The 13,500-nt window shown below is 35.7% G+C and overlaps 1 protein-coding gene across 6 annotated transcripts in view; it reads left to right on the top strand.

Annotated features, from left to right (window-relative positions):
* The window catches only part of SLIT2 (slit guidance ligand 2), a 267,757-nt gene that overhangs the window by 141,364 nt on the left and 112,893 nt on the right, over nt 1-13,500 (top strand). The gene's annotated exons all lie outside the window — the stretch shown is intronic.

Here is a 13,500-nt window from a genome sequence, read left to right as displayed (position 1 = left end):
GATGTGATTTAAAAGCTTAAAGAAAGCAATGCACCTGTCACTTCTAATTGCAGAAAGCTTTCCATCTATTAACTTTATTTTGCCAGAGCCTCCTAATGAAAAAGTTCCAGTATCTAATTTAATTTAATTTTCTTTGGGTTTGCCAGAAGAGCAATTAATTTTCAAAACTTCCAACTATTAAGTTGTGCTTCAGAAAGCAGTCTCTTTATTTTATATACCATTAAGTTTCATCATATGCTTGTCATACCTTAGGAACATCTTGATATCCTTGAAGAAATGTGGCAGTGAAATGTAGACATATTGTCTGTAGCACTAGGTAGGGTTTACAAATACAAATGTTGAAATGATTGGGTTATTCCTATCCATCATTAGATTGCATCTCTCTGGAGCTATAAGTACATCTGTGCCTGGCAGGCTTGTGTTATCACCAGTGCATATGGGGACCATGTGTCAGTCTTCCAACAAAGATATATAGCCTTGTGTAGAAGCAGGATTGGATATGCTTGTATTTCAGCCTCTAAATCAATTTCTGGGACCTTTGCTACAGATGTTGGAAGCTGCAGGTCTGTAAAACAGTATAGTGTAATATGAACTGCAACAGAAGAATAAGCATGAGAGGGAATTAGCCATATGGCAGTAGATAGCAAGTGCAGTAGAGCCTGTGTAGGAGCAAATCCTCACACCTTCTCAGCTATCTGTGTAAATATCGTTTAAATTCAGTCACCTCAGAGCTCTGAGCTGGTTCCATTCTCAGAGGAGATCTGTTCTTACTCAGCTAAAAGAGTGAGTAGAGATACATGTGCTTGCCGTTGTAAGATACATGTACTAGGATTTTTGAACTGGAAAAACTCTTAGTGAATTCCTTAGAAGTATGAACGAATTGCCGCAGACTGCTTTAGCAGAAAGGCTGGCTGTGTAGTGCAGAGATGTTATTGTTCCCTCTAACAGCTATTATTGATACAAGTGCATGTCATGTGTTCTTATATTTAGGCTTATTTCTTAAATCCCATTTGTTTTTAATTTATGCTTTAAATAAAATGCAGTCATTTGAAGTCTTTCAATGTTTAATGGTGTATTTCAGAATTAGTCCTCAAGCAATAGGGAAGCTTATGCATTGTTTGTTGCGGGGGCGTTTAAGTACATTTAGTAGGTCTTTTTTCCCATTACCATAACTCTCCTCAGTCTCTGTATGGTTACCTAGACCCTTCTGTCCTGAAGTCATCTGATCACTCACCACAGGAGTGTATAATAGCTTGTGAATGGAGACATCAGTGTCACCTTTATTCATCCTAGGTATTCTGTGCTCCCATTTGATTGCAATTACTTAACTGATACCTGTACCATCCAACTGCCTTTGTGCTCCCAAATAGCAAAACTAAATAACCCCCCTCTTAAATTAAAAAAAACCCTCATACAACAAAAAGATCCCACCACACCACACACACCATCACTTTTTATCCTAATTATTAGGGCTTTTCAGTAGGATTTCCTGGATATTTACTTGAGCAGAAACTCCATCAGCTACTTAAGAAGAGTCTGGAAAATGGTTGAAGGGAAAGAATTTTGCGTGGAAACAATTTGGAAAAAAGACTTGAAAACCTACAGGTAGAGGAAAAAAGTCTGAAGGAAGGAGGGGAGATGAGTTGTTGAAGTGCAATTAGGAGCAGCCACTCTTCAGTGGTGTCAGTGGAAAAGTGCAGTCCTGGGACAGAAAATCTGAGCTTTGTAGACTTCAAGCTTAAAAAATGTCTGAATGAAAATTATTGCTAGTGGAAACAGCTGAACTTTTTTGAAACTTTGAGGGGAAAAAAAGAAGAGAAATACAACAGAAATAGAAATACAGTTTAAACCTTTCTTTAAATAATATTAAATTCATCTTTGCAGGGATTATTTTGCACATGACTTTTCCTAGAACATTTAGGATTTACATACTGATATCGTGGCAATAACCTACAGCCAGGGCTATAACATGCAATGGGGTTTTGCACATTCTTACACTTGGAAGCACTCTGATCCAGGTTTTTGTCCTGGGTTGTTCTTTTTAGATTGCTAATAATGAAGAAATTGGTTGTGATGAGTTCATTCTGGAATTACCAGTTTCCTTGTCATTGCTTATGCACATTTTAACCATTTTTTCAAGGGTTTTCAATTCTAAATAGCCCCTGTGTTTAGCTAGAGTGCACTGTTCTTGTTTTATAGATCAACTGTACTTCCTCTGCCGTAGAAAAGCAACAGAAAGAGGAGGCAGGCTGAAGAAGAGAGAAACCTGGAGCCCTTGAACAGAAACTAGAATGCTGGGAGACTTGACAGTTCTGAGATGCTCAGTTCTAGAGTATTAAATTCATTTAATCCTGATCAATGAGAAGTTTTAGTTCCAGAATACTTGAATATTTAGATCAGTAATTGCCTTGATTTCTTTTCCCTTTTCTCCTAAGAAATTTTAATTGACTTGTATTAACTAGAACATACATGACACAAAAAAAAAAAAAAACCAAAAAATCTAGTCCAAAAAACCTGCCTAGTTACTTAACCTAAATAACTTGTGAGCTTGTTCTTACTATTTTGTATTTCATCATCAGAGAAGTGGAGGGTGTTATGAACACTCCTGTTTCTGCCATCTTTTCCATTATTAGTTTACTCCTACAACAGCTGAAATTCCTAGTTCTTTGGGCCAGAAACCCAATGGTGGTAGGCGCTGTGCAAACACAGAGTAAAAAAAACCTGTAGTCAACACAGCACAAAACAAAACAAAGTGTTTCTGTGAAAAATATTACAGTATAAGAAATGACAGATGGTTATAAGCCCATGGGTGAAGCCCAGGAAAACAATGATATAATATTGGTCATCTTGATAAGCAGTAATTTGTATGGTAGCTTAGCTGTTGTCAACTTTTTTAATCATCCATGGTAATCCTTTTATAATTTGCTTTGGTTTCTTTTCCTGTTCTTAGCATACTTTTTGGCACTGAAAGGCAACAGCCTCAAAGCCTGAAGCATCAGCGCTTCACATGTATTATGTGACTACACACATATTGTGTATAGCTAAGACTGTACAATAAATCTGTCTTGTTAAGCAATCAGCCTGTCTCAAGAGACAATCCCCAAATTGCATCATTCGACTCAAGTGAAGGAAGAGTGAGCACATTGCCATTCAACATTAATGATCTGCAAGATCATTTCTATTTTACTCTCCAAATTTTGGCTGTCCCTTGACAAACTGTTCAAGGTTAGTCTTACTGTTAGGAAACGCTTGGAGTACTCAGCTTATTATTAGACTAACAGTTCGGGCCTGTACTTGTTGAAAAATGTCTGTATCCAGGGATGTAATTATTACTTGACTGTATTGGAATAGTAACTATGCATGATGGGGCTGGATCAGGAATCTGCTCTGCTCCGTTTTGAACAAAGAGAGAAACTGCCATGGTTTGCTGAGTGATATTTCAGAAAAGAGTATACAGGGTTATAGACTGTGTAGTGAAACTAGACAACATACCAGACAACCTTTCAATCAGTTCCTAAAAGTGCTTACGGTTTCAATTCCAAAGCAGGTGAAACAATATTAAATATTAAAGACATGTTGACAGCTGCCAACTCCTGCTAAAAAAGAGGTTTTGTTACAGGGAAAAGTAGTGGTAGATTTTTCAGATACTGTTGAAGAGGTCTTTTGGAAAATTAAGTATGCCATCTCATCTATTCTTAATGTGAGCGGATCCCCAAACCAAGCCAAATGGGTGCTTCAGCCATGCATATGCTGAGTGTGTAACGTACCAGAAGTGAAAGTTACCTGGCAGAATCTTGCTTTATCCTTTTAAGTCCTTAACTTGTAGTGCCTTTTGAAGTCTATCAAGTGTAATAGTCAATTAAAAATTAATCAGCAAGTCACCTATCAGAGACTGGTGGAATTAAAATAGCAGTATCTTCATTCTTTCCTGACAAAGAAATGATCTTTTGTGGCCTTGTATGAAATAATAACACATAAATGTTAAAATTATTTTCTATTTTGCTTTCAATTCCAACCTGGTTACATAAAAGGGAGGGAAAAATGCATGAACAAAACCCATATATGCTTTACAAGTTATTGGCTGGACTAAATTATTTTTAAACATTAAATGCAAGATATACATCCATATGGCTAAAAGTCATCTCCCACTCTGCAAACTCCAAGTAGAGTTTTAGGTCGACACCCTCACACTTCACAGCTGTGCTGCTGGCTAGGGCACTGTTAGGGGAACAGTACTACTGTTAGAAATGGATGACAAGCAGCAGTCAGTAAATGTCGCTCAGTACCTTCCTTCAGCTTGAACAATTTGAGACTCTATGGAATAAAGAATTGGTGAGTTTTTCTTTGGGGGGGTGAAGTTCTCTCTCTTAAGAGATTCAGGTTTTTCTTTCAAGGATCTTTTTCTGTCAAAAGGATTACATTGAAGCCAAATTTGAAGTAGTATCGCAGTTCTCTTTGAAATTGTGGGTGGTCCTTTCCTCTTTAGCAACTACAACGCGTATTTCCTTTTTTTTTTTTTTTTTTTTTGGTAGTCCTAAACAAAAGAGAATTGCGTATTAATTTAGTGGAACAGACTAATAAAGACTGCTTTCCTTTTCAAAAATAATTTTTAAGACTCCAGTAAAATACATGTGTGGTCCTAATACTTCTATTTTATTTCACAATTAGCCTTTGCCACACAAGTACACTGTAGCACAATAAAGAATAAATGGTGACTCTCCTTTAGCAATTATTTTCAAATGGTACCAGAATATACAGATTGATTTAAGTGCACTTTTGGAGACATTGTAGAGTAGAATTGATTTTGTGGCCCATAGATGAACTTTCATGCCAAGACTGACATTAGAGGTTTTGGCTTATTCCAAACCTAAAATGTGATTCTATTACAAAGTAAGAAGATGTAGTACTTTCATTCTGTGCTATTTTCATGCTGCAGAAATTACTAATTACTAATACTCAAAATTATAAACAAGTCTATATTATATTATACGGGAGAGGTATGAGCAGTCAGGCTGTTTCTCTAATTGTCATCATTTAATTTTTGATGACTTATCCTAAGTATTAAGGTTGAGGATACTGATAAACTCTGGAGATTACCAGGCTACCAGTACTCCTATTGTGTACTCCGTTAGCTTTTATCTTTGCTGTATAGATTCTCTACTGTATGCATAAATGATCTCCATGTCTGCTTTAATAAATAAATAGATAAAATGGGTAAAAAATGTCTGCTGCTTAAATAATACAAATAATAATATACCAAAAGCTATTATAAGAAGTACATTTCAATTCAATTACAGATTTATAAATGGATAACATTAAAAAACTGAACCATTAAGAATGAAAGAAACTTCAGTGATATCATTAAAAATGCTATCATTAAAAAGTGAGAGATGAAAGTGAGCAGGGAAATTCAGTCTGAATATTCTTAGAAAAGTGAAAGATACATTCCTTACCATAGGAATTGCTGTGACTCACGTAATTCTGTCCATATTGCAGTGATGATTGCCCTATGTTGTGAAATATGAAATATTCACTTGGGCAATGTAGCACAACATGGCATAGGGAGTGATCCTGCTTTAGCGTGAGAATAGATTATGTGTCTACTAAGTACAGCATCTGAATCTCTAGGGAGTCAATAGAGCAAATGGAAGTCAGTGATGCAGAGAGAACCTGCAATTCTGTGATCTAAATTTTTCTCATCTGCTTTGTGCTCCTCAGCATGGTACTGATACATAGTGCCACTGATATATACTGCCTTGGTTTCTCCGTCTGTACAAGGAGTTTAATACCACCTTTCTCAGACATGAAATTTTATCCCTTTTGTGGGAAGGAGGCTGGAATGATGATATGACCAGTGATAATGATATACAGAGCTAATGTTAGAATTTATAATTCATATTTTTGATCTTTGCAAGGAGATAAATATGTGCCTAGAGAAATACCAGCTACTGCTGGTAGTAGTGGACCCCTTTTTTTATGTTCATTATGAAGACAATAGCTGCATTGGAGGTTTTACTGAAGAACAGAAAGAAAATCATGGAAATTAATAGGAGGCTAAATTGTTTATTTCATAGTCAAAGAATAATGGTACAGCAGAGTTCTTGTTTTTGTTTTGGTTTGGTTTTTTTCAGAACAAGAGTTTAGACTGAATTATTAAGTATATTTTTTTTAAACATTTACTTTTCTGTCTGTCTTAATTGATGCGTAGACCTGCCAAAAAGCTACGCCTAGCTAAAAGGACATGAGAAGCTGTTTGGGTATAAGATTATCTTCATAAATAAGTGATGCATTACTGTAGCTTTTTATACGGTAGCTCTGTAAAGCCAAACATATGTCAGTATTGTAACAATTAACTGGATGAGCCTCATTTGACTGATGGGAAAGGTACCTACATGTTTGTATAGATTAATATATTTTCTGAACATGGAATAAAAAGTTGTTGCGTTACAGAGGAAAACATTCATGTTTGTTTAGTAAGCTCATGCTACAATAAGGTATGTTTCTACCATGATGGAATTCCAAATATGATTCAATAGGTTCAGTTCACCTGAGCTATTAATTTGAGAGAAACTATCTCTCTAGGATATCTCCCTGCATTTATGCCTTAATGTAATAGTTCAGTGGCGTCTGTATTATTGAAGAATTTGTACTTTGGTTTGATTCTCATTACATAGTTCTGAAAATATTTTTCATGCTTACATACCTTATCCTAATACAATAAAACTAGTGGTTACTAAGAATGCCTCTAGCATTCAGAAAAGGTCTTAGATTAAAATCCTAATCATGCTGGAACTTGGGAATTTAGGAGTATGGTTGTGTGATGATAAATGAAGGTTTATGAGCAGTAAAACTAAATCTGATCAGAAGTTTTCCATGGTAATGCAACCCACCTAATGCAGAGTAGAAATACATACTTGTTATTCAACTTTAGAAAGTGGAAAACTGGCATTTGAGGAGTGAAATCCAAACCAGAGATCCAGCAAAACACAAAAAAACCTACTTTGCCATTTCATTCTGTCCTCTTTGCATTGGAAAGCCCACTGCTACAGCAGCTTTTGGAAATAGAGGCAGCTGCCAGCATTAATGATAAGCTCTGGCAGGGGGGTTGGACTAGATGGTCTTTTGAGGTCCCTTCCAACCCCTTACAGTCTGTGATTCTGTGAATAATCTCCTTCCATCCTTTCCATCCATGTTGCGAGACATATCAAGACACAGTTGAAACTTGGGGCTGTGGCTCAGTTCTCTGACACTGTCAAATCACAGCATGTTCTTGCCTTCTGGGAGCTCAGGTTTTACTGCTGGTGTCTTCAGTGCTTCCCAGTGAGGCACAATACTTCATTTTCTGAAACATCAAAGTCAAGGGAAGAAATAACAGCTCTTGCAAACCTGGGTCTTACTCTGGAACAGGTTCAAGGTTTTAGATGCCACACCTCATCATTAAGGTGACTGTGGCCGGAGGAGTGTCTCAGGCTGTGCAAGACCTCATTGACATCTTATTCAAGTCCAGAATGCAGTGAGTAGCCTGTGCCAGAGCACGTTTCACAGTCTTTCATTGCAAGATGCTCCTTAATGAGCAAGTAGTGTCTGTTTTCTTTCTGCCACCTAAATTTCTATGCTTTTTAAGGTGTACTCAGATACAGATATGTTGTAGGAACGCTGAATAGTACTGAGAAAAAAGCAAATCATAGTATAAACAGCTGAAAAGGAAAGGACTATCTGATATTCATAAAAAAAATGTTTAGTTTTATTAATTTGGGACAAAAATATAATCTATACTTACTTCATAAAAAGAAGCTGTTACTAGTTCCACCAAAGTCATGTGGTTGGACTAGATGGTCATTGTAGATCTCTTCCAACTGAACTATTCTATTCTAAAATATGTATCTATTTTTTCACCACTTTTGTATTCCAAGTGTAAATTCTCATTTCCAAATCCATATATTTGATTTTCAGTCAAATAATTTAAAGCAATTCTCATTCTGTTTTTCTTTGAATGCCCTGTAGTCTTATTATCTATGATGGTTTGCGACCTTGTACAGGCATGGGGGATTTCATGAAGAATACAGTTAGCTAATGTTAAAACTATTGTTTTCCAGTAAGAGAGAAGTACTAAGCAAGGCTTACTTTATTTGTGTCAGATATATTTAAATAATTATTAAGGATGCTGATCATGGAATAGCCACCTTCTGAGCTGTTTTTATGAACTGACATAAACAAACTGATAAGTATTCAATACTTAGTTTGACTCAGTATTTCTGCCTTTTCCTTTAAAAATCAGGACACATTATTCATTCCCAGTACTCGGTATTTTACAAAGTAGAGAATGGCAGTATAGATTTATGGTATCGCTGGTCAGACACAGAGGGAGGTTAAACCATAGAGGAAAATAAAATTACAAGTAATTAAATTTACAAGCAGGTTTGCCATCTTCAAAAGATTTATTGTTTCAGAACAAACAATGGTTTTAGCCACACAAGAAAACTGTGATACAGCCTTAACAGCATATGATGTAGATATTATATGTGGTGTTTCAATTTATATAATTAAAAATTTAGCACTCCTTTTAAGGGTAAATGGGATATTCAACTGGGAACCATACATGGTGAGTAATAAAATATCTGCAATGCAGTACTGTCTGCATTTTTTAAGAGCTGAAGCACTCTATCAGGCTCATTAATATCAGGTTATCTGAGGGCTTTATCCTCAGATAAAAAACAACAGCATATGTAAGTTTTTGAGGCATTCTGTGGGAATAGGTTGTTATATTCTATTGGTATGAATTTCAGATGTTAGCAGGATCCTAGGGTGGTTTTTTTGTTCCGATATACTTCTATCTACTAACCAGTAAATATGATAAATTCAAATGTACCATTTCCATCCTGTTCTTAGGAAGGACTCAGTAATAGCAAGGTTTTGGCAAGGTCTTTCTGCTATTTTGACAAAGCATAATGCGTTATGATTACTAATATATTCCAGAGGAAAAAAAAAATAAATTAACTGAATATATAAAGTTAAGCTGATTTTTTGGAGGAGGGTGGGGTGAGAGGTTTGATTATATTTTTTTGTTATTATTTTTTTCCTATTTCATCAGTTTGTGAAATACAGAAATCTACATTCTTTCAAGTATAGTTTCAAATTACATAAGTTCTACTGTAGTATCGTCGGAAATGTCAGAATTAAATCCTTAATCTTTGGAAAGCGGTTTAAAAGCTGAGGCATAGGTGAATATCAGTATACATCTCTTAATGTAAATTGCCTTGACTCAGGTTTGTTTAAAAAGAAATTATATTTTATGTAAGCATAATAATTTCAGGACTTGTTTGATCATGGATATTAGAGAGGCTAGAGTATTTATTTGTTTTTATTGTGGAGTTTGAATACTTGGATAGACTAAGTTAATTTTTAAAAAAAAGTTATTTAGGTGCAACATACTTAGTCCCTGACTTAGAAATGTATGCCTGACCTTCTGGGGGTGTGGGGAAAAGTATGCAAGTTTTTCAAAGAATCACTGTAGCTGGGCAAAAATGCAGAAATCTTTGTGCATTCTCCTCTGTTTATGTTCATTTAGAGTGGGATTCAGCTTTGTTTGGTATATGGCTTTGGTTTTCTTGTTTTGCTTTTAAGAAAATGGGGTTGCAGCCAGAATATTACAACACAGACGAGTGCTTGACATACACTCAGCTTAACCTATCTGAAACAAACCACTGTAAACAGAATGGTGCAGTCACATCTAGAGCAGCACAGGTGCTTATCCGTGCCTTCTCTGAAGAAAGCCTCTCTCACCTGCTGCCAGCCTAACTCACCCCAACGGATTTTTGTGTGCAAATCTGCTATTTAACCACAATATTACTGTGCCACCTTTTGGCTGGAGGAAACGAGCCTGAGAGCTCTCCTTGAGGACATCTCATGCTGAGATATGTGACAGTTGGGTTCCTGAGCACTGGTTTGGTCAGTGGGGTTTGTGAGCAGGGGAGTGCGTTGGAGGGCGGGTGGCTGAGGGTGCTGTGCCGGCCAGTGAATGAAATGAATGAACTCACCAAATTGCACTAAGGAGTTTTCTTGAAGGGTCGATGTCTAAGGTACTCCACTTCAGACTAATTTGGAATATATCTCTCTAGGAATGATATAATAGAGTCAAGAGCAATTTAGTTGAAAGAGGCCTGTAAGACAGCTAGAATCTGCATACAGATGAATTCATCAAAACATCTTACTAGACTATAGTGCTTCATTAAGAAAAAAATAAAATACTGTAGGATAGCCTTGGCTTTTTCACTCTAGCTGTATACAAAACAGTTTTGAATCAATTCTGCTGTTCCAGAGGTATGCTGGATTTTGATGTAAGGTCTTGGCCTGTAATAATAATGGAGAATAATTTGTTCCAGTGAAATTATTTCAGTCAAAGTGCATGTTTCAAATGTGAAGACAGGTTCATGCCTTTTCTTTCAAAAATACAGATTTGTTCCTGTAAAAATAGGATGTTCTGTTGTTTAGTGGCTTAAATTTTATTGAAAAACTTACAGCCTTAGAGCGTTTTTGGGGTACCAACTGCCATAATAAATTGTACTCAGTATTCAAATACTGCCTCTTTCTGGAATGCGAGGTGAGGTTCACATGGTTACTAATGCAGGAAAACAATGACCATCAGGCTGAAAAGGAGGTTTGTACATTTCTTCATTGCAGAATATAAGCTACAAAGTCAAATAAATGTAACATAATGGCCTGCAAAATTGTCTAGTTTTGTCTACAAAATAGATTTTTGCCCCATTTTCCCAGAAAGTCATAGTGCACCCTGTGCTGCTTTTGACCTTCTTTTTTGTAAGCAAGTGGGATGGGTTAAAACATCATAAAAAAAGACCACACAGCAACTTCTTACAGAGACCTAGGTCTGCAGTGTGAAATATAGGTGTAATTTATGCAAGAAGAAAAAGTTTAAAGTTTATTTAAGCCCCTCAAGGTTTTTATAAGGAAACCTTTTTAGACTGAGCAGATGAAAACTTGAAGCAATCAATCAATAATTACTAAAAACTTTCCTGCTATAAGTAGGCATAAATTGTGTGTTGAAAACCATCTTTTTTATGAGGTAGAATTTTGCAGTGAAGAAATGAATGAATAACTACACTTTTGTTACATAAACAATTCCAAGAAAGTTTAGCAAACCAGCAGATGCATTGCAAAAAAAATTTCTCTTGGAAAATGATGTTTACCGACCTTACTTAAGTCTCCACATTTAGAGGGATGCTTAAACAGTGCCTTGCACAGCAAGGTTGGGAACCTTTGCCATCAAGTCATTTACATTTCAAATGTGCTAAAATTAGCAGGCAACACTATATAGTCTACATGAGCCTGTGCTACATGGAAATGGTGTTGACTGTGTGAACACAGTGGTAAATCTAGCATGCAGTTACTTAGTCTGCTGTCTTTTCAACATGCATACACATAGGCACACATAAAACCTCAGTGTATTGTTTATTGAGGAACCTGGCTCAATCGCTCTTACCTGTAAGTCCTTGCATTTGTGCTAAGATTTGCATTTAGTCAAGGAAAGAAAGATTTTGTTATTAGAAGTTATTTGTTATTAGATTTTAAAAAATAGTTTACATATTGTCTCAATCTTGTTCATCTTCCACTTTTTGTTATATAAAATGGTGAATGATGATACTCTTATTAACTGTCATAAAAAGCGTAATGCACCATTACCCATTACGTCCTGCAGTATATATTTATGAGTATGGCAGTGGTTTACATAGATATCTATGTATATCTGTATTATAAACTAATCATTGATCATGACACAAATCACTACTGCTAAGTTAACCACTTACACACAATTTTTACACAGGTAAAATATATTAGTCAATTAAACAGAACTGTAAATATAGATATTTGTTCTTTATACTTAAAATGGATTTTTTTAAAGGAAGTAGGCTGTTAAATCATATTACCGTAACAAATGCTGAAGGCTGCTTTTTCATTCATTGCCATTGAATTTATTGTCAGAGCAGTGCAGTCATATCCCATTTCAAGATTACTTAGGTGGATTGAAAATTAAATCACAGCTCACAGACTCTCTTTTTTCACACATGGTTAATAATAGTAAAATTTGGTCTAGTTTTAAATATACTTTGCAAGATATTGCAGTGCAGTTAGATGCAGAAACTATGAAAGATTTAGTAAAGAGGATGTGATTTTCCGTAAAACAGCAATGAATTGGATAAAACAAAGTTGCTGTCAATGTATGTAGAATTATTTTCAAAATAATTATATTGGTATAAATTTTCTTAAAGTCAGGCAGTGTCGGTTTTATAAAGTTCTCAAGTTATTTTTTTAAGTTCATAAATCTAAAACAGATCTTCAGGAGTGATTACGAATAGCTGGAAATATGAGCTCATGCTAGATTATGTTTTAGGGAAAGAATATGTCAAAAGCATGACTGTTTCTGTCTAATTAATTAAATGATTCTTGCTTATTCACTTCGTCTGAGCTATATCTTTTATTTCTACGCACCATTTTTTTGCATTTCTCCTAAAAGCCGTCTCTGAAAAAGTCATCTAAAGATGTCTCTAAAAAGCAAGAAATTGCAAAACTTTACTTCTGTTATGGTTGGATTCTATTTGATGTGCTTTTGGAGTGAAGCTCTGATTTGGTTTTAGCACAATGAAATCTGGTTAGCCACCACAAAACTGCTCTGCAAATGGGCTGAAAATCCTGATATAGAGACAGCCTGCATGCATCTGATTTGTTTCTAAATTTTAAATTTTATTCAGATGCTCAAGCAAGCCTCTTCCTGTAACTTCTTGTGATCCCCATGTTGTCTGTAGATAGATGATCTCTGAAGGCCTCCAAAAGAAGTTCCGATTTCATAATTTTAAGACCCCAAGGTAGATGGGCCCCTTTGAGGGCCTTCAGACATTTGTGAACCATGTGTGTGGTAAGTATGTTTGGTTCAGGGTAGCAAACTATTGTCTGAAGTGAAACCTCCAAACTGCACATGGTGTAGATGTAGCAATAATGACTTAAATACATTGTTCAACTCCTGTTGTGCCGCATTACTTGTTAATGGTATGTAGTATAAATGAAAAGCACTGGATTCTAGTTTGGTTTTGGTTTAATTTTTTTGCCGTCTCCTCTGCTACTGTCTTTACTTCAGTTCTCTAGCTTTTATTTCCAATACGGAACTGTGAAGGCAAAAAATATTTCTAAATTTCAGAAAAAGGGCTGTTTATTTATACTGATAGCAAAAAATACTACTGAATAAGAATTTTATGAGAATTTTAATTAAATTTCTCTTTTGGAAGAGATAACTAGTTTCGGACAGCATGGTACAGCTGGTCGTGCAGGGATTTTGGGGAGGACCATTAGATATCTTCTGTGGGATGTTTTTTAATGCCTTCTTTTAAAATACATAGCGCTAGCCATTCTGAAACGAAATTCAGAAATACATTGACCTCAGCTGTTACACAGCTTGATAACTGTTTCCAAACAGCTTACTACTTGTTGTTG

This window comes from Leptosomus discolor, chromosome 4 (assembly GCF_034619465.1).
Source record: "Leptosomus discolor isolate bLepDis1 chromosome 4, bLepDis1.hap2, whole genome shotgun sequence".
In the NCBI taxonomy this organism is placed as follows: domain Eukaryota; kingdom Metazoa; phylum Chordata; class Aves; order Leptosomiformes; family Leptosomidae; genus Leptosomus; species Leptosomus discolor.
The sequence above is the reverse complement of the archived record's forward strand: the minus strand, read 5'-3'. Positions and strand labels throughout refer to the sequence as shown.